The 19,387-nt window shown below is 43.3% G+C and overlaps 1 long non-coding RNA gene across 1 annotated transcript in view; it reads right to left on the bottom strand.

Moving 5' to 3' along the window:
* Positions 1–197: 197 nt before the first annotated feature.
* Positions 198–19,387, bottom strand: part of LOC308586820 — a 53,272-nt gene continuing 34,082 nt past the window's right edge. Inside the window, exons 2-3 of the long non-coding RNA XR_014008066.1 lie at positions 2,800–2,852; positions 198–1,019 (exon numbers count right to left, since the gene is read on the bottom strand). This is a non-coding gene — a long non-coding RNA (uncharacterized lncRNA). The remainder of the gene's footprint in view (positions 1,020–2,799; positions 2,853–19,387) is intronic.

Below are 19,387 nucleotides of genomic sequence, written 5' to 3' on the forward strand. Positions count from 1 at the left end.
TGAGCTATGCCAGTTGGTAGTCCTCTTTGATTAAATTACTGACATGCTATAATATCCTAAAATGGGAAATAAATTATGGCATTAACCAGGGGGTCAAACTTGAGTCCCTTTTAACAACAACCAACAAAATTATACCAATTACATTGCTTTACAGCTAGGCCAGGCTGATAATTAATGAGACTGCAAATCACAGAGACTTAATTTTGAGAGCACATTTTCTCATTTATTTAATTTTGAGTACAACCAGCTGTCCAGTGCCTGACCTGCACATATTTCTGCACTTTATGTCTCATTCTTGCAAACTTAACCATCTCATAGCCATTCAGTCCAGGTTTTATGTTTAAATGATAATGGGCTTGCTAAGAGGGATGGGAAAAAAAAGAAAAGTAATTTTTGGAAATGCTTTAAGAGAACACACATGGGTAGGTGAAGAAGACCAAACACAGAAATTTCAGATCTTTCTCATGTTATAAATCCAGCATTCTGTTCCATTATAAGGCTGGTGGATTTTAGATACCCCTTATTCCTCTTCCCCCTATTTATGCACGTGGGTGCATATGATGTCTGCTGCCAGATCCAGATGACCTGTTTATCAAGCATTCATCCTGATTCACTTGCTCAAAGCTTATGCAAAGCTTGGACTAGGTCTGGCCTTTAGCGAGCATTCATTTTGATTTGTTTGCAGGGCAATGAACATTCATCCTGATTTGCTTGTGCAGTGCTCATATGTCTTCCTATTAATCAGTCATTCATCCCACACTTTACAATGCATTTCCCCCTCACTTTCCTAATTCTAAAAAAAGTGGATCTGTTGTGCTAGGGCAACAGAGTGTTCGAATCCATTTTAGTTGCACAAATCTACATTTCTAGTATGTGCTTGAATTCCTTCTGTGAAATGCTGACAGTCTGGAGGTGACCTTCATCTGCCCATATTCATCTCCTTGTTACCTTTGGCTCTCGCTTTTGTGCCTTCCCTGCTTCCATTTGCCATTTCCTCCGCTGTTGTATCTGTGTTAGTCCTGTTGCAACAAAAGCAAGAAAGAGTGCAGTATTGAGACATCTATGCTAGCAATTGTATTGTAGAGTAATAGGGAAGAAACCTGCATGTACCAAATCAATTTGTTACTCTTTTCGGAGACACAATACTTTGGTGTTTGCCTCTCGCTGTCACAATGTAGTCTATAAGCTCCCCAACCCAGACATCTGTTTTCTGTTTATGTTGCTCTACTCTAATGCACCACAAACAATAGTGTTTGGACTAGCCCTACCATTAGATAGAGTGAGGTAGCCACTTCAGGCAGCTGATTTGGGAATACATTTTTTATTGGTTGATTGAATGCCTGCTGTGCTAGGGAAGGGAAGAGCAACTTGTGGAATTTTCTGCCTCTGGTGCCAAAATAATGGGTGCTGCTTATCTTGTACTTTCTGAACCACAGCCCACCCCATTTACCAGGGTCCCTAACCCTTGAGAGAGAATTTTCAGAGAGGCTCAAGGGGAGCAGTGGGCAGGAAAGTCCCCTTCTACTCATGCCCTTCTGGATCAACCCAATTTTGTACATTTCTATGGTTCTATGGTCCTTAAATACTTCTAACCCACCCCTTTGCATCCCTAGTTGCTTGACCTCTTTTGACAAAGTTTGTGCTCCTTTTTGTTTTCCTAATTTGGATAAGACTTCCATTTTGCAAAGGAAGACTTCCCTCTAACCATTTTCTTGACTTTGCACATTAACCACACATACATCCTTTTGGATGTCATATCTTTCCTGCTCTGTGATATACATTATAGCAGAGCTTTTATTATTGTGATTTGGAATAATACCCATACACTCTTGAGAGATTTGACCCACTTGACATTACTTTCAACCTAACAGTCCTCTCATTGTTTTTGGAATTTTATCCGTTTCGAGTCAAGTGTGACTGTGTTGGACGCTCTCAGCAATTGTATTTATTTCATTTAAAAATTGTCCACTTGAATTTGGTAGCACTCCAGTTACAAAAATATCACACTAAGTCCTGCTCACCACTTAAGATTAAGACCAAGGTCTGGTCAGTTCCATGACAAGCTGTTGTTTAGAAACTTTACCTCTTTGTCATAACCAGAAGATGCAGTTACTGCATCTACATGATGGCAATTGAAGTCACCCCGTACTATGACTTCATCTCTTTTGGATACTTCCCTGATTTCATTCTCTGTCTCGAGATCATTTCGCTCAGGGGAGGAATAGTGTGGATATAATCCTGTCCTGTATTTTTAAGGGTTATTATTGCCCCCTACATTTGGGGGGCGAAGTGATTAAATACAGAGCAATGCAGGCACCAAATTAGGTTCTAACTGGATCTATTTCTGAGATTGCTCGTCAGCATGATTAAAACGATAATAATTTCTATTTATCATTAATAATGCATTGGGAGGGGTGCGCTCGGCAAAAAGGTGGCTAATTTTTTTTTAATGACTCTGTTTTCAAGATGTACGCAGCTTTCCGAAAAGCAATCTGCGGAACTTGTATGTAGGATGCAGCTGTGGAAGACTTTATTAACATCATGCAGGTGGGGCCTAATTTTAGTTCAGTCTCAAAGAGGGGGAATTGTTTCCCCTGTGATCGGCACAGCACCATAACATCAGCAAAGCTTTAGACAAGAAGTTGTTTACTTTACTGCATGTGTGTGTGTGTGTGTGTGTGTGTGTGTGTGTGCGTGTGTGTGCGCGAGCTTAAGGAGATTATATATGCCATTAATCAGGCAGTCTTTTTTATTATATTAATGGACCTAATGGAACAGTCTGTAACCTATGATACTCACATGTGGCACAAAGGCAATGCCATGGAAAATGTTCAGGAAATGAGCAGTGACTTCTAAATATAAGAGAGAAGGAGCTAATGAATGGGAGGAAGGAACATTGAGAAATACATCTGTTTGGCCATAAAAGACGCAGCACAGAATCAATCTCAGCTTTTAATGTTGATTCAAGCTACATATTGAATTGAGCTCCCTAGCTCTGGGTTTCCTTCAACGAGCAGGCATTGGACTAGACTACCTATGAGGTCCTTTCAAAATTGGCTGCTACCACAAAGCCATGAAGCTTGGTCTGTTAAGCCATACTGTGCTTGAGCTTCTGAATGGTGCTAGCAGGGGATGGTAGTCCCATGCCATGAACGAGGCAATGCCCCACCAACCTCAGCCTTCCCTCAGCCAGCCTCTACCTGTCACTTGCCCTAGCTGCACCCATTCTTGGTCTCCCTGCCTTCCACCCTACCAGACCCAATGGGCAGGGGCAGCGTGTCCTCTTCTGCTGCTTGAGGCAAAATGGGAAGTGCCACCCTGCCTTGCCGCTGCAGCCACTGCTCCCACCACCAAACCTGCCACTGCACACTTTGCCTGTGCTGGACAGCTCTAATTTCAGACAAAAGCGCACTGCTTTGGGGTGAAATCTTGCCTAAAACTGACACAATCTTGTCCAAAATGGTCACCAATGGCGCTGCCACTTTGCTACCAGCAAAGGTACAGGACAGACAAGGAGCCTGTGAGAATGCCACTGGGGTGAGGGACTGTGTGTGTGTGTGTGTGTGTGTGTGTGTGTTTTGACATGAAATACAATAAAAACCAGACTAGTCTACAGAACAAGAATAATAAAAAAGCAATAAATTAAAAAGTAAGAAAAAATAGAGAGGAGAGAGAGAGAGAGAGAGAGAGAGAGAGAGAGAGAGAGAGAGAGAGAGAATAACTATAAGGCCCTTTATATCATCTGCATCATCTCACCTTACTTCTCAGCTTACTTCTTCCCCCAATCTCTCACCTTTCTACCCTGCCTTTCATGCAGGGACCACCCTGCTCCAACTGTCCCCTTCCTGTGTGTGTCCTCCTCAGTTCAAAGTAAAGGACTCTCTCTCTCCCCCCGTCCCATAACTTTTTAATGAAATGTTTTCAACATATAGTACAACAAAATCAAACAGATCCACTTGGAGGGGGCTTCTGCCACCTGAGGCAGTGTCCTCACCCTGCCTAATGGCTGGGCCAGCTCAGCCAATGGGCACTGGACACCGCTGCTCTTATGTATGAACCCTGGTTTTTTGTTTGCTTTTCCCTAACAAACTGACTTGCAAGCCAACAAGAAACTTTGATTTAAGGCTGGCTAGTGTTTTAGTTTAAGGCTGGCTATGACCAACTAAACCCAGAGTTAACACTAAGCTAGCTCCTTTGTGGGTTGTGCACCTGCTCACATGAGGAAAGGAGCTGGGAGTGCTCATGCACAGTACGGCCAAATAAACCAAGCATCATGGCTTAGCTTTATGTGGCCTCCGGTTCTATGATTCTATATACATCACACAGCATGAAGTGATAGCCTGGGATGGTTGAATTCCAGGCTTTTCCCACTTCACACTACAGTATAGCAAGATTTCTTTAAAAACACACACACACACACACACACACACACACACATTTCAATTATTCAAAAATGCAAAACACAAAAACACCTGCAGTCTCAAGTGGTAGCCCCCCTCAGTGCCCCCCACCAGTGCCTGCCATGCTTTGAGTGATGGCAATGAGCACAACCAAACACTTCAATAATCAATCAATCAGTTTGCCAGCCACAGTCCCATCCAGTGCGTAGTGAAGTGCACGGAGCTATTGGGGAAGAAACAATTCCTTCTTGCCCCCCTGTAGCAATCATTTAAAGCTCATGAGCTGCTCCTTGATTGATTACCTTTGCCTTAGTAATAAGAGTTTTACCAGGAGGGCAAAGGGAATGCTGCCCTTTAATCTTTGCCTCTTTAGTGAAGCAATGTAGGGATCTCAGCAGAATGCTACTCTTTCATTTCGCTTTTGACTTGGACTCTTTGGAGCAAATTAGCAAGGCTCATTTGAATTTACTTCAAGGAACAGCAGGGGTGTTTAGTTTACCTCATGAAACTGCTTCCTCAGAAAACTGACAGCACTGAGATGAGTAGGTGGCTTGTGAGTCTATGGCCAACTCACCTTCTCCCACACATCCAGGATTTGTGGGGTGAACTGAACTGCGGGAAGCACACCAAAAATATGTATGCATCCTACAGACTCAGCATGTTACCTGCCCACTTGGCATGTTTTATTTGGACACTTCCAGCTGTTAGCTGCCAGTACAGGCAAACAAAGAGGTAAGAACCACCCAGAAAAGGGTACCTCGTGACTGGAACTACAGTCATTTTTTTAAAAAATGACAGTAAGTTGGCCACCCTATGCCAATCTGTCTGAAGCTAGGAGTAATCAACCCACAGTTGCCATTTTTGGGTGGGCAAATTCAGCTCCCTCAAAACTGTTTTATTTTGAAGTTCTGTTTGAATGGCATTTCTGAAGCAAACTATGCAGGTGGCTATTATAATCGCACGCTCTGCTGTGATACCCCAATGTGTGGCGAAACCTTCCATACCACTTGTCAGGGTTGTACAGACAACCAAGCTATCCCGGCATGACAGACGTTACTCCAGAGTACATATGGGCCCTGTTCTATACATGCTGTGCCACTCTGCCCTCCTTATCCTCATGACACACTTAGTATTCCCGGCAGTGAGCAATGATGCTCTCACATTTGGGAGCCTTGTTAGGCAGGCCTGAAGCAGTACTGAAGTGACTTTTGAGACTGCGTGACTGGACTCCCGGGCTTTGCATTGTGGGGAAATGAAAATAGCTCTTTTCACTGACTCGCTGGGAAGTCTGGTCACATGTTTCTAGTGCTTCAAGTCATAGCCGCTGCTGGACTTCCACCATTGCTGTCTGCTGCCAGAGCCTAACAAGCCCCTTGAAACCTTGTTCTGGCCTTGCTGTAAAATATGCATTGCTTTGTATATCAGGAGTAGGCTTTTAGGATGGACTTTGTTTTTGTTTTACTACAGTTGTAAGATCTATCAACTGGATACTAGTACAGAATACTGGATACTGGCTGGGAATGGAGCCAAATGCAAAACTGTGGCTTAGAGGGTTAATTACCTATGTGTACACCAGGACAACTTGCCTAGCCTATATCTATATACAGTCATACCTCTTGTTACGTTTGCTTCAGGTTACATCTTTTCAGGTTGTGTCCTGCGGCGAGCTGGAAGTACCGGAAAGGGTTACTTCCCGGTTTCGCCGCTCGCACATGCGCAGATGTGCAAAATGATGTCACGTGCATGCGCAGAAGCAGCGAATCGCAACTTCTGCATGCGCAGACACGGGTTGAGTTCCTTTTAGGTTGCGAATGGGGCTCTGGAATGGATCCCATTCTCAACCAGAGGTACCACTGTATCTGTGTTACTACATACCCTCAGATGGCCTGCTTCTATGCTTGCAAAACTACATTTAGGTTACAACAGATCACTGATTCTAGCAACCTAAATTAGAAAACAAAAGTCACTTTTGTTGTTGCTACTGTAAAACAATTGGAAGTCCGAGGTCCTTGTCATTCTACTAGAAACCATCTTTGCAATCTACAAGGAGATTCCCATCTACTGTACCTTTCGCCTAGCCCTGCTGTAGACCAGGTATCTTCAACCTTTTAACCCAAACATGCATTAGAGGGCCTGTTTCTTATTTTTTTACCTTTGCATGGCGGTAGCACTCCTGTTGTGACCCACCTTGGATCAGGCCACAACCCACTAATGCATCTCAACCCACTTATTTAAGACAAGTGTCGTAGACCATTTCTAAGGATATGACACATAGCCAGAAAGAAGTATTACAGGGCAAATGCCACTTGCTTTCCTTCTAGCTCATGCAGGTAGACCAAATGGTTTTGCTTTATTTTTGCCTCTGGGTGAAGATGACCAGCCTAACCTGTTATCCCAGAGCTTAAAAGGTGCTATCTGCATTGGGAAGGTCCCCATTGGATCTCATGGTGGATTTCTCTCCAAAGCAAATACCAGCTTCAGAGGAGTCATCTTCCTCAGGGCCATAACAGGTGAAAGAGTTAAATCCCCTCTCTGGCCTGCTGGGATGCTGATAATTATACCACTACCATAGCTGCTGGTACTATTTACACACACACACACACACACACACACACACACACACACACACACAGCTGCATGTTAAATGCAAATACACATTGAACATCATATCTAGTTTGGCTGTAGTCCTGGAAATTGTGGCATTCTTCACTCCTAGAGAAACAAGCATCAGCCCTGTAACAAGTCTGGGCAGGTCATGTAGCCTTAGAAGTAGCGCTGGTGATTTGATAACATTCCTTTCTCCTTGGCTCAGATCAGAGCCAGCTCTTGTTGAGGGATCTTTACAAATTCTCCTGAACATGTCACTAATATGGGAGAACCCAGGAAGATTGATTAGGAGTTAACTGAATTTAAAAACACCAAAAGCTACGAGAGGATGAAAGCCAGCTTAACAAATATTTGTAGAATCGTTCAAGTTTAATGGAAAATATTTTTTTACAGAATATTTTAAAAATGTCTTTGTTAATCTATTCTTCCTTTAGAGATCCAAAGGAGGGGGAGATACATTCACTCTGTTTCCTTTGCACCCAGTTCTGAAGGTTAGCTCCCCACAGTGGCGTAGTGTGGGTTGTCAGCACCCGGGGCAAGGCAAGTAATTTGTGCCCCCTAACCCGTGGATTTGCGCCCCCTAACCCTAACCCCCAGATGTTGCGCCCGGTGCGGCCGGCCCCCCCCTGCACCCCCCCACGCTACGCCACTGGCTCCCCACCTTTTTTTAGCTATTCCATAAGCTCATTGACATGCATGTGCACTGTGACATGCATGTGCACTTATATACGTTACTGTAAAAAGTTGCTGATTCACTGGTTGCTCTGCATAATATACTCGAAGTTTGGGAGCCAGCTGAGAGTTGTAGAAAGCAGAGTTCATGGATCACTGTAGAAAAGCTAGAAGGACTTCACGATTTAAACAACTGTGACTCTTGTTATTGCTTTAGGCCTCTGAGTGGCTGAATCCTAGCCAGAATAGAGTGTAGCTATGATCTTAATCATAAAAAGCATCTCATTAAAACATCTTAACAAAACATCTTAATAGTTATTCAAGACTGTGCTAGGGAAGTGGGGAGGGCCAGCAACTGCAGCCAAATTTGTGACCATCCGAATTTTGCTTGACCCCAGTTCCCACTACCCCTAACCATGGCCTATGCTGACTGGTGCTGATAGATGTTGGGGTCCAAGAACATTTCTGGAAATATTCTAGCTAGCGCATTTTACCCCCAAGGGGCCCGAGATGGCTGAAAACTACTGAGGCCTACCAGTCATAAAAGAACAGTACAGGGGCAGATGTATTCACAAAGAGATGACAGGTGGTGACAGAGGTTGGCATATTCAGCAGAAAATTACTGATTTCCCTTTCTACTGTTATCTAATCCATCTCTGGAAATTGCCACAGAGTTTCCCTTGTGGCAAGGAGTTCCAGATCTCAGCTTTCCCTAAGCTGAGTAGAGACATTTGCTCTGGAGAAATTATGGGTGCATGTGTGTAAATATAATAGTGAACTATTTTGAATGCACTTTATACAGTGACCTCTTCCACTGCCAATGTATATTGCAGCAAAATTAAAAGTAAAATGCAGACTTCCGCTGCAAAATTTCAAAATTTGAAATAATGTGTGTACTTATCCAGTCCCACTGAATTCACTGGGTCTTACTTCTCAGTAATCATGTATAGGATGTAAAGGTAAATTTCCATTATCCCAATTCTCATTGGTCACTATTTTCAAATCAAAACTTTCAGCATAATCATTTTGTATTGATCTAAAAGAGAGAGAAATCAGGCCCTGCAGAAACAGCAAGAGATGAGGGGCTACATCCTAACTGACTATAAAGTCTTGTGGTGTATGCTGTAGGTCATTTAGGATTTCTGAAAAAGAGGAAGAAATAGAATTCTCAGAAATAGAGTCCGTGTCCCAATGCTGCTAAGTAAAGGCTACACCTCAGTTTGTTAATGCTGTTATCAGTTCTGAAAAATACTGTTTGGGAATCACCCTCTCTGGCTGTAGACTTCTTAAATTCTATATTTCAACCCACAGACAATCAGTGGAGAGCTAGAGATTGCATGTTAGAAAGAGGACAACCATCAGGCCATTACTTTCCAGCTTAGTTTCAGTTACTGACTAACCTGGTAGAGTTTATTGCAAAAATATAGGCTTGAAGTTGGAAAGTCTTGAATCACTGGGCGAGGATGATACATAGGGAAGAACGACTCAGCATTAGTAACTGAAAAAGGCCATCTTTCCTCTAACAGAAACTGCAGAACTAGCTTGGCCACTGTGAACTAAGAGAAAACAATAGACTGAAATATCATGTCAACAGCCTTTTCATAGACTAAAAGTACTGAGAACTGCTCTACCCATAATACAGAATGAAGGGGCAGAATGAGGCGGTAGAATTCTGAAGTATACTATTTCAAAGTACAGGAGTGGGTTGGATGACCTCCATTTTAAAATATCCAAGCATGCAATAAGCTAGGATTCCAAAAAGACGGTTACGCTAAATCGGATCCTCCTAATTGAGGGTCTGCGTTGTGCACGGGCCCAAGGTGCCCCACCCTACTATTCTTGAGGAGGTGGGAGATTGAGCCCAGCCCACGCAATGGCTCCACGATCACACCATGGCCTATTGGCAAATCAGAGATTGGTGGTGTGATTATGGGGGCACAAAAGGTGGTGACGTGTTTCTGGGGATTCACTTGACTTCGCAACGCTGAACACTCACCCACCCTGTATTTTAGGTGCCTGCTTTGGCCTTGCTCTGGACTTCGGTTGGTCACCTGTTTTGGAACAGGGACTGGGTAGGAATTTTTTTTCCATTTGGCAAATTGGCAGTGGTCATTTCGTTTTCGCCCACCTCTTAGGAATCCTCACAACTTTTGTAAGGTTTGGCGGTTAGGCATTGGCTTATTGTGATGTGGGGGGAGTGAATGTGCGGCCATCATCTGCCCCTCCAGGTACAAGGGTATTCCAGTAAAGGAATCCACGGGTCTGGATCATGTCCAAAGTCTGCTTGAGGGGCTGGGGCCATGCCAGGACCCAGCAGAAACCCTGGGGTGAGCTTCATTTGGTTGCCATCGACGGAGCTCCCATGTTTGGTTGTTTATCATTCCAGACTTCCTGCAAAGTGGGCAGGAATCAGATATAGTTATTGCCAATGCCTAAGCCAATACCACTCACATTGCTGTTCTCAATAAAGTTGTGGCCTAAAATTTTGTCCATTAACCTTAAACTAAAATTCTGTGTTAGTGTGTATTTATTTACCCTTGGGGGTGCGCCGGGGTCTTGACGCACAAAGCTTGAGCTTTTGTTGTTAAAAGAAACAAGAAAAGAAAGTGGGAAAGCATTCCAAAATGACCCACACACCAAGCTGAAGTGGTACAATTAAATAACTCTGCAATTAAATGATTCTGCATTATCTTAGCAAGGATAAACCCATTGGCCATATAAGCTTTCCATAGAATCATAGAATTGTAGAGTGGGAAACTACACCAAAGGTCATCTATTCCAACCCCCTGAAATGCAGGAATCTCAACTAGATCAATAGACTGTGGAAGTCAAAACAGCATTAAAACACAGGTACATTTTTTTAAAAAAAAATGTTTAGCATTGTTAATATTCATTTTTGAATGTTCCGAACTCCCACAGGTGATTGTGCAATGGACAGGACAAATGGGAATGGCAGACAGTAACAGATCTGTGAAAAAAAATGTGGGCTGTTACTTTCATAACTCTAAAGTTTCACTGAGCTCATTGACCTTAGCACTCTTTGATTTAGCTGGCTGTACTTAATCCAAGTCTGGGTACAAAGGCTGTAATCTTAAACACACTTAATCTGGAAAGACTAAGTACTGTTTACATTTGCTGAATTTCCTTGCAAGTAAACACACTTAGTATGTCTGTTCTGTACACTTTGTAGCCCACAAAGCTAAATCCACACGCTGCCGCCACCCCCACCCCCAACCAGCAACATTTTGTGGTCTGCCAGGTACTTGAAAATTTTTGCTCCTGTTACTATTACTCCTATAAGGGGAGTGAAATCTGGGCATTTCACTGAGTACCTGATCACATCCTAATTATGTGCTAACTACTGCTATGCAGTATTGCCTCTGAGGATGCCTCTAGGAATTGCAAGTGGGATGGATGCTGTAGTGCTCGTGTCCTGCTTAAAAGTTTCCCATAACCATCCACTTGGTCACTGTAAAAACAGAATGCTGGACCAGATGGGCCTTTGATCTGATCCAGCAGAACTCTTACGATCTTACGGTCGCAACTGTTAAACTGTGGTTCAGACTGTGATTTGCTTGATATGTCAGCTGTTGGGCAGTGTAACAATGCAATTTTGTGCAATGCAAAAAATATATGTGTATGGATAATAATATGTGGAAGGCAGTGTCAGCCGTAACCATAGCCCAAGTCTCTGGTATTGAAGCTGCTTACAACCAGGGCTAGATTAACCATAGGGTCTAGGGTAGCTGAGTTGGTAGAGCATGATTCCCTTAATCTCAGAGTCTTGGGGTCAAGCCCCACATTGAACAAAAGCTTCTTGCATTGGAGTAGATCAGGCATAGGCAAACTCGGCCCTCCAGATGTTTTGGGACTACAACTCCCATCATCCCTAGCTAACAGGACCAGTGGTCAGGGATGATGAGAATTGTAGTCCCAAAACATCTGGAGGGCCAAGTTTGCCTATATCTGGACTAGATGATGTTTGTGGTCCCTTCCAACTCTATGATTAAGCAAAATAAGCACATGCTTAGGGCATCAAGGGAAAGGGGGGCACCACAGAAATTTTCCTTTGCTGGATTTTTAACATTAATGGTCACAAATTGCTTGGCTGAGCATTCATTTTCTCAGTTGAAGTATATTTTAAAAATCCCAGCAGAACAACTATGCAACAAGGCAGGTGGGATGCCTTATCTCTACTAACTATAGAAGCACATGTGTTATGTAAGATTAGTTTTAAAGATCTAATGAAAGACTTAGCGATTAGAAAAAGTAGGGGGGAAATTCAAATATAAATAAAGTGGAAGTATACAAAAAAATTAAACGTTTCTCATTTTACTTTAGGCTGTTTCATTTCGAAAAATATTTTTTTACTGTTTCTTGTTGTTTATATTTTGAATTAGATATATACAGGGCCACCAAAATATTTTAAGTGCTTAGGGCCTCTAAAGGTCTTAATTCTGCCCTGAAGTCTTGCTGGATTCTGCCACAGAAGCTGTTGGATTTCAGAGGTGGATGACCTCTAAAAAAATTGCAAAGCTCGCTGGGATTTGTGGATGAAGAGAGCTTTATAAACCTCATTATTGTTACTATTAAGAAGCAAATTGGTAATCACCTAGTGGATGAAGTAAATTCTTGCACCCTCTAGCAGGCAACCAGACTTGCCATATCTGGTTAGAGAGATGGGAGAAGAAAGGAGCAAAGCATATAGACCTCTAATTAACCGACTAATTTTTCATACAGGAGCAACACACTCTCCCCCTTTTCCCTACACATTATTTAAGAATGTTTTTGTTGATGGAGACAAATGGAGATGTCTTCCTAAAACAGCTCATTAAAGCGAGTGTTTGGAGCGCAGTGTCTGCACACTTATACTAATGAATGAGATTTTTCAACTCTGAGACTCCCAGAAGGACTATCAAACATGCATGGCCTCTTACATGCATGTATATGCTCAAACACACACATAGAGAAAAAAGCAGGGAAGCTGAGTCATCCATTTGTTTTGAGCTCCCCACCCCTCTTTTTCTTAGCCAGAAAGCCCTGGCTAAAAGTGTAAAAATGCATGTTGCCTTTGTCATAGCAACACAGGCTCCATAGCAATGCTGGTTCCCAGCTGCCACAAACTGGCTTGAAATGTGGTGGCTGAATTGATGGTCCATTGAGCATTTGCTGGTGATCTGCAAACAGTTTATTAGCTACATGCCCAGCTTGCCTTTGTTTCAACTTGTTAATATGCATTAAACAGAGAATTTGAAATGAATGGTCTTTGGCTTACTGTCTCAGTGGTTGCAATTGTGGGATATGCTTTTCAATGCAGGCTTCTTCTTCTTTTAAGTGACAGGTGCATATGAGATTATAATGTTGCATATGTAATTATATTAATAAGAACAGCTTTGTTAAATCAGATTCTGTTAGGAGAGACTATAATAGTGTGGTCTTGTGTATCAGAAACAAGTCCTCTCAATTCCAATGGGTCTTGGTCTTATGTCAGAGTGTATAAGATTGCTGCCTTAATTATACAGTGCCTAGCGCCACATTAAATGCATAGGAGTCACCATCACCAAAATTTTATTGACATAAGTATTCCAAGCTCAGAGTCGGCAAATTTATGGGGGAAAGATGTATTTAGGGCATTTAGCTCAGATATTCAAGCTCAGCTTAGGATGTCAATATCCTTCAGGCTTCCAGTACCTTGGTTTGAATGGTTGGGGATATTTCATTATTGATCTGCAGAGTCCATTGCTAGCTTTCTGAAAAGTTATTATGCTGGAATTATTATATTGTTAGTTTAACACAGCAAAAGGCCTCTGCAGTCCAAATGGTCTTGAGGGTCTTGCATTACTGTAAAACCCACTTCCACATTAACGTTTCCTTCCTTTTATAGTTCAGCATTACAGGGGCAGTTCATTCACTTACGCTATCCATTGGAATTAGCTGCTTGAATTCAAGTTATCACCTCCTAAATGGCCTCAGGCTCTGGTGTTCTTAGGACTTCTGAGATGGTGAGGAAGGAATCCATTTTTCTTTCTTTGCAGTGAGGTGGTTGCTATCAAGAGTGCCTGTTGTTTCATGGAGCTAGCCATAAGGTGCTTCCACTTGAGGTATTTAATGTGGACAGGCCCAGGAAGAAGGCTTGGCATCACTGGGCATTTGTCTATGGCCTGAGGGCCCACCACTTCATTTTTCCTCCCTTTACTGGATGGACAGGGAACCTTGGGCCCTCCAGATGTTGTGGGACTCCAACTCCCAACAGACACAGCCAGCATTTCCAATGATCAAGGATGATGGGAGTTGAAGTCCAACAAGATCTGGCAGGTTCCCCATCCCTGCCTTACTGTGAGGTAGGCCTGTGCCAGGAGCAGTGAAAAGGCTATTCTAAGTGCTGCTGGTGATGTCCGCCATTTTATGTCTCTGGGGCATGTCAGTATGGCTGTTGGCATGTGTGGCATGCCAGTATGGCATGTGTGTTCTCTGGCCCGATATCTTAGTCAAATGAAACAGCAATCTGTTTGCTCTGCCAACTCAAACTCTTTGTGGTTGAATTGTGGGATATGTGCTTTTAGAAAAGGAAAGCTATTTGGTAGGAACAAAAAGGTGGAGATTGGGAGAGAATGAAAGAGAGAGGGAGAGGGAGAGAGAGGGAGAGAGAGAGTTCTAATTAACATTGAAATTGTCAGAGACTAATTGTATGTTAGCACCAAATAAACATTCCATTGTAGTTGCCTCTTTTTTGCAGCAAGTTTTGTGTAATCTGTAATCAAATGTAGACGGGTATCCATTGGAACAATGTATAGTAATTTGTTTACATTGTTATTTCAGATAATTACAAAGCAAACACACAGAAATAGCTTGTTTCTTTCTCTGCAACACAAAGCAGCATCAAATTAAAACACACACACAACCAAGCAACAGCAACTGTACCACCAACAGCCAGCTTCAGCTTGTTCTGTAAAATATCGCCTTATTTACAGTTGTTTCCTATTAGCATTGCTAAGAATGCTGGGGACATAAAGTGCCACATTGAATGTAGGCTGATGACTTCATATGATGGCAATGGCTAAGGATATGACCAGTTTGCAGTCACAAAGAAATCAGCTCTAATTAATGTGAGTGCCAGGTCTGTGTATAATTACGCAGCATGAGAGTTTGCATGCAAATACCGAAATGCTGATTGTTCAAATCTTTGCACTTGCTCATTAATACGCTGGGACTAAGTAATGCTGGCATGGAAGCTGGGTATAGCACTCATACAGCCTGCCGGCTAATTTGTATTATACTATAGTTAGCAAACAGAAGTCAGATGCTTCTGCATTTTAATAGAATTTGCACAAAACATACAGTGCATCATTTTCTTTGGTGGCATCTCACGTTTGGCTTCCCTACCTGCTTTTCTACAAACTTCCAGTGAAAAGAGGATGCAAAGTTTTCAAGAAGTTGTTAGAAGGGTTTGGGGCTGGGTTTCTGTTGTTTCTGTTTTTGGAGTGGGGGAGGCTTGAGAAAGAGACCCAAAAAAAAGTGGATTACTGGGAAAGCAATGCAGCTGGCAGGAATAGGTGCCAGAAACAGGTCAGCAACAACTCACACTATTCAAAGAAACAAGACAGCCCAGGAGGCCAGGTCTAATCAGCACAACAGGTCCTCCTAGAGCTTGCTGCTATGAGGCAGTTGTAAGGAGTGTAAGTTCTCACCTTCCCACAGGTCCCTAAGTCATCCCATTCCCCCCACCCCGTCCTTCCCAAGCAATCTGAGGCTCAGTCATCTTGCTTGTCTATGCTCTGCCATCTTCATACCTCTTTGGGTTCTGCTGGTAGACCAGTAGGGAGGGGAGCTGATCGTAGCAGGAGTGGGAAGATAGGGTTGTTGTGTGGATGAAAATGAGGAAGGGGAGAGCCCTGAATGCCAGCTTGAGCTCCTTGGTGGAAAAGGTGGGAAAGAAATGTAAATAAATAATTGCCACCTGAAGTGGAGTGGCCACAACTCTAGGTGATCTACACCTGTGTGGGGTAGGCTCAACTGTGTGTTTTGGGAGCTGCTTTCAGATGCATGTTTTTAAGTCTTCACCAATCTGTAACACCCTCTTAGCCAGGCATAGGCAAACTCGGCCCTCCAGATGTTTTGGGACCACAACTCTCATCATCCCTAGCTAACAGGACCAGTGGTCAGGGATGATGGGAATTGTAGCCCCAAAACATCTGGAGGGCCGAGTTTGCCTATGCCTGCTCTTAGCCTATCCAATTGTGAACATAAGGTAAAAGACTAATGGGTAATTTAGGATAGAGGCTATTCTTCAAGAATCATGCTCTAAGCACTATAAGAGTGGCTAGCAGGGTATGTGTGTTTTTGTGTTTGCATTTAGGATCACTTTAGGAAGAAAGTGATCCTGAAAAATCCACCCTGAGCCAAGGAAAATCTTGAATAAGCAGAGCTGTGCACGTCACATAGCGGGAGTTTGGTGTGCTAGCTTTCATAGATTTAAAATTGAGCTAGAATTGTTTCTGTTCTTCAGTCATGCACTCATTATTAAAATGGAGGTTGTCTTCACAAATTAAGAGCCAAGTAATCATCAACCTGTTATGGTCCCTCATTTGGGCGCACAGAAGGAACTCATAGCATTTAATACCACACAAGCTTGGGTAAGCTAGGAGATGTTACAGTTCCCTTGTTTGTGTACATTATCCAAAAATGCTCCTCATCCAGAAAGGGCTTCACATGCAGAATGCAAGTATCTCTGGCCACAGTGTACCATATTTTTTCTCACTAGGCCAGCCCCATTGAAATAAAGTACCAAAGGATACTTTATTGTGAGAGATTCTGCCCAGAGTCTACAATTTTTGATCCCACTGAGTGAAAGAACCCAAAGAAACTGTTTGCTCAGCAATATATACTAAGAACCCATGGTGAGAACTGTCTGGGACTTAGTTCTGCAGACTAGGCTTCAGTAGTATGCTAAATAATTACTGGGAGCAGAGGCAGAATATCCATGGGATTTAAAAGTATATATGGTTGTGACTATTATTATTATTACTATTAGTACTACTATTATTATTCCATCCCTATGTATATGAAAGATTACAGAGCAATGCAAGCAAAGACACTATTATTACCCATAATATGTGAATGTTGTCCCTGCTAGTGGTGAAAGCAAGGGTGCCAGCTCCTGGGAGCTGAGGCACTGTGCCTCCCCAAACTTTTTTGGGGGGAAGGGGCTGCCCCCCCCCCAGTGTTCAGAGGGCCCCATTGTAATGTAAGGACACCATGTGGTGTTGTGAGCATGACGTCAGGACATTGTGTGGTGTTGCTACTTGGCCCCTTCAATCCTCCAAAGAAAGTGGCACCTCTGGGTGGAAGAGATGGTGTTGCAGTGACGTTTTCAACACTGCAGTATTGTAAAGAGCAGGGGTCGGCAAGGTTTACCTTGCCTGGGCTGGTTCACTCCAGCGGAGATCCCTCCGTGGGCTGGATTGTGCGCACGTGTGAGTGCGCACGCCCACGACTTCTGGCGTCTGTGCAGACGTGATTTTCGGCTTCTGTGCATGCGCAGATGCAATTTCCGGTGCCACGGAAGTGAGTCCCTGTGCTGCTTTGCGCCGGTTTAGCACAGCACGTAGGGACTTGCCGAGTGGGCGGCTCAGTTCGGGGGCAGCTTGGGGGCCAGTTAAATGACCCCCGTGGGATGCTTGTGGCCCATGGGCCTTAGGTTACCTTCCCCGGTAAAGAGCATGCACTGCTCTGATTATAGGTGGAGCCACATATGAATGTCCTCTTCCTTCCCAACCCCGCCTATTCAACGAAATGTAAAGAGATACTTAGAGTGCCACACGTTGCTGTTAAATATTTAAAGCAGTGCAGGTGGTTGAACTAGATGGCCCTCGGGGTACCTTCCAACTCTATAATTTTATAACTCTATGACCTGTTTTCTGTGACGAAAAGCCAAGTGGGAGCCAGAGGTGATGGTGTGCAGAGCTAGAGTCAAAAGTAAGCAGGATCGCCCCCTTTCTGCCATCCTCTCCTTCCTTCCTTCCTTCCTTCCTTCCTTCCTTCCTTCCTTCCTTCCTTCCGATAGGGCTGGGCCAAAAGGGGATCTGCAGGCACCATTGACTGCAACTTCTGACAATTTCTGGTTGGGGTCGTCAAAGCACAGTGCACTGGGCTTTGGAAGTGGTGACAATCAGTTGACTGTCCGAGCTTACAAAGCACTGTGCTGCTCATGATAAGCTTTGAGTTCATGCACTCCTTTTTCTCCTCCAGCTGCCCACTTCCTCACACATGCCCTGGTTCACCTCATCACGCTTTGCCCCTGGGCTTCTGCCAATACATCACTTGCCACTCACGGCTGCTCCTTTTCTTTTCCATTCCTCCCCACTGCCCCCTCCCCCAGTCAGCACCAGCCCTGATGGTGCACAGTTGCCTCTTCCACTGCCAAGAAAGACGCTACAGACTGGATGAGATCAGGCCATGGCCGGATCTGGCCCATGGCCCAGGGGTTCCCTGCCCCACATTTAAAGGATGTAACACTCGGTTACTTGAGAAACAGTATATAATCTCAACAGGAAAAACAATGAAATATTTGGAAAACAGGAGAGCACTAAGTATGAAGTAAAGCTGAAACAATGGCTTTGGTGGAGAAAAAACAGCTTCTCCATTTAGAGGAGAGATGCCAAGTGTTTCTGGAGTTATATATCCCATTTGTTCACAAATGTTTTCATTCATTTTTTGTTTGTTCGTTTCAAATAACCCTATTACATTTTATTCTTAAATGATACAATATGGAACTAACTTTTTGCAGGCATCTGATCTAAACAACTTTTAAAAGCTGTGGTCCACAAATTGACATTTTCAGCTTTCAAGCATTTTACTTCACTAAACAACATAACTTGTAAACTTTCATTCATACATTCCCCTTTTGGCCTCATAAATCATCATAATAAACCGTAACAGTTGGAGAGGCACAGCTCCTTGGCTGTTCAGAACTTGACAATTCCTTTTGATCTATGAAGACCAGGTGCCCTGCATTGCGATTTCATTCTATCTAGCTCTGATGTCTGCAGTCTTGCGCTCTTGTTCTCTGCTTGTGATCTTAAGCACACTGGCAGAGTAAAGCAATATGGATCTACTCGGAAAGAAGCCCCATTGAATTCAGTGGGGCTTGTTCCCAGGGAAGTGTGTCAGTCTTGCGCTGCAATTCTGCAACACTTAGTTGGGAGTAAACCCCATTGAACTCAGTGGGATTTCCGTCTAAGAAATCACGATGACCTCAGTTCAATGGGACTTACATCTAGGAAATCATGCTCAGCTGTTAATCAGACGTAAATGCCGTTTAAATTTGTTGGATTTGCTTCTAAGTAAAATGTGTTTAGGATTCAGCTGCCAAACTCAATAGATGAGGTGACCAGATGTCTTGCATTATGACTTCATTCTATCTATATCTGAGGCCGAGATCTTGAGTCTCTCCAGATCTATCTCTGTGTCTGTCTGTCTATCTATCTATCTATCTATCTATCTATCTATCTATCTATCTATCATCTATCATCTACCATCTACCATCTATCATCTATCATCTATCATCTATCATCTATCTATCTATCTATTGTGAGTTTAGGTGGACCCACAGATTGCTTAGAGACTCATCTCCAATCTGATGATTCCCTACTTCAGTCAAATACAGTGAAGGCTGGTCAATGAGGGTGAATGGGGCGCAGGCCCACTAA

The sequence above is a fragment of the Podarcis bocagei genome (assembly GCF_964188305.1).
Source record: "Podarcis bocagei genome assembly, chromosome: 5".
Taxonomy (NCBI): domain Eukaryota; kingdom Metazoa; phylum Chordata; class Lepidosauria; order Squamata; family Lacertidae; genus Podarcis; species Podarcis bocagei.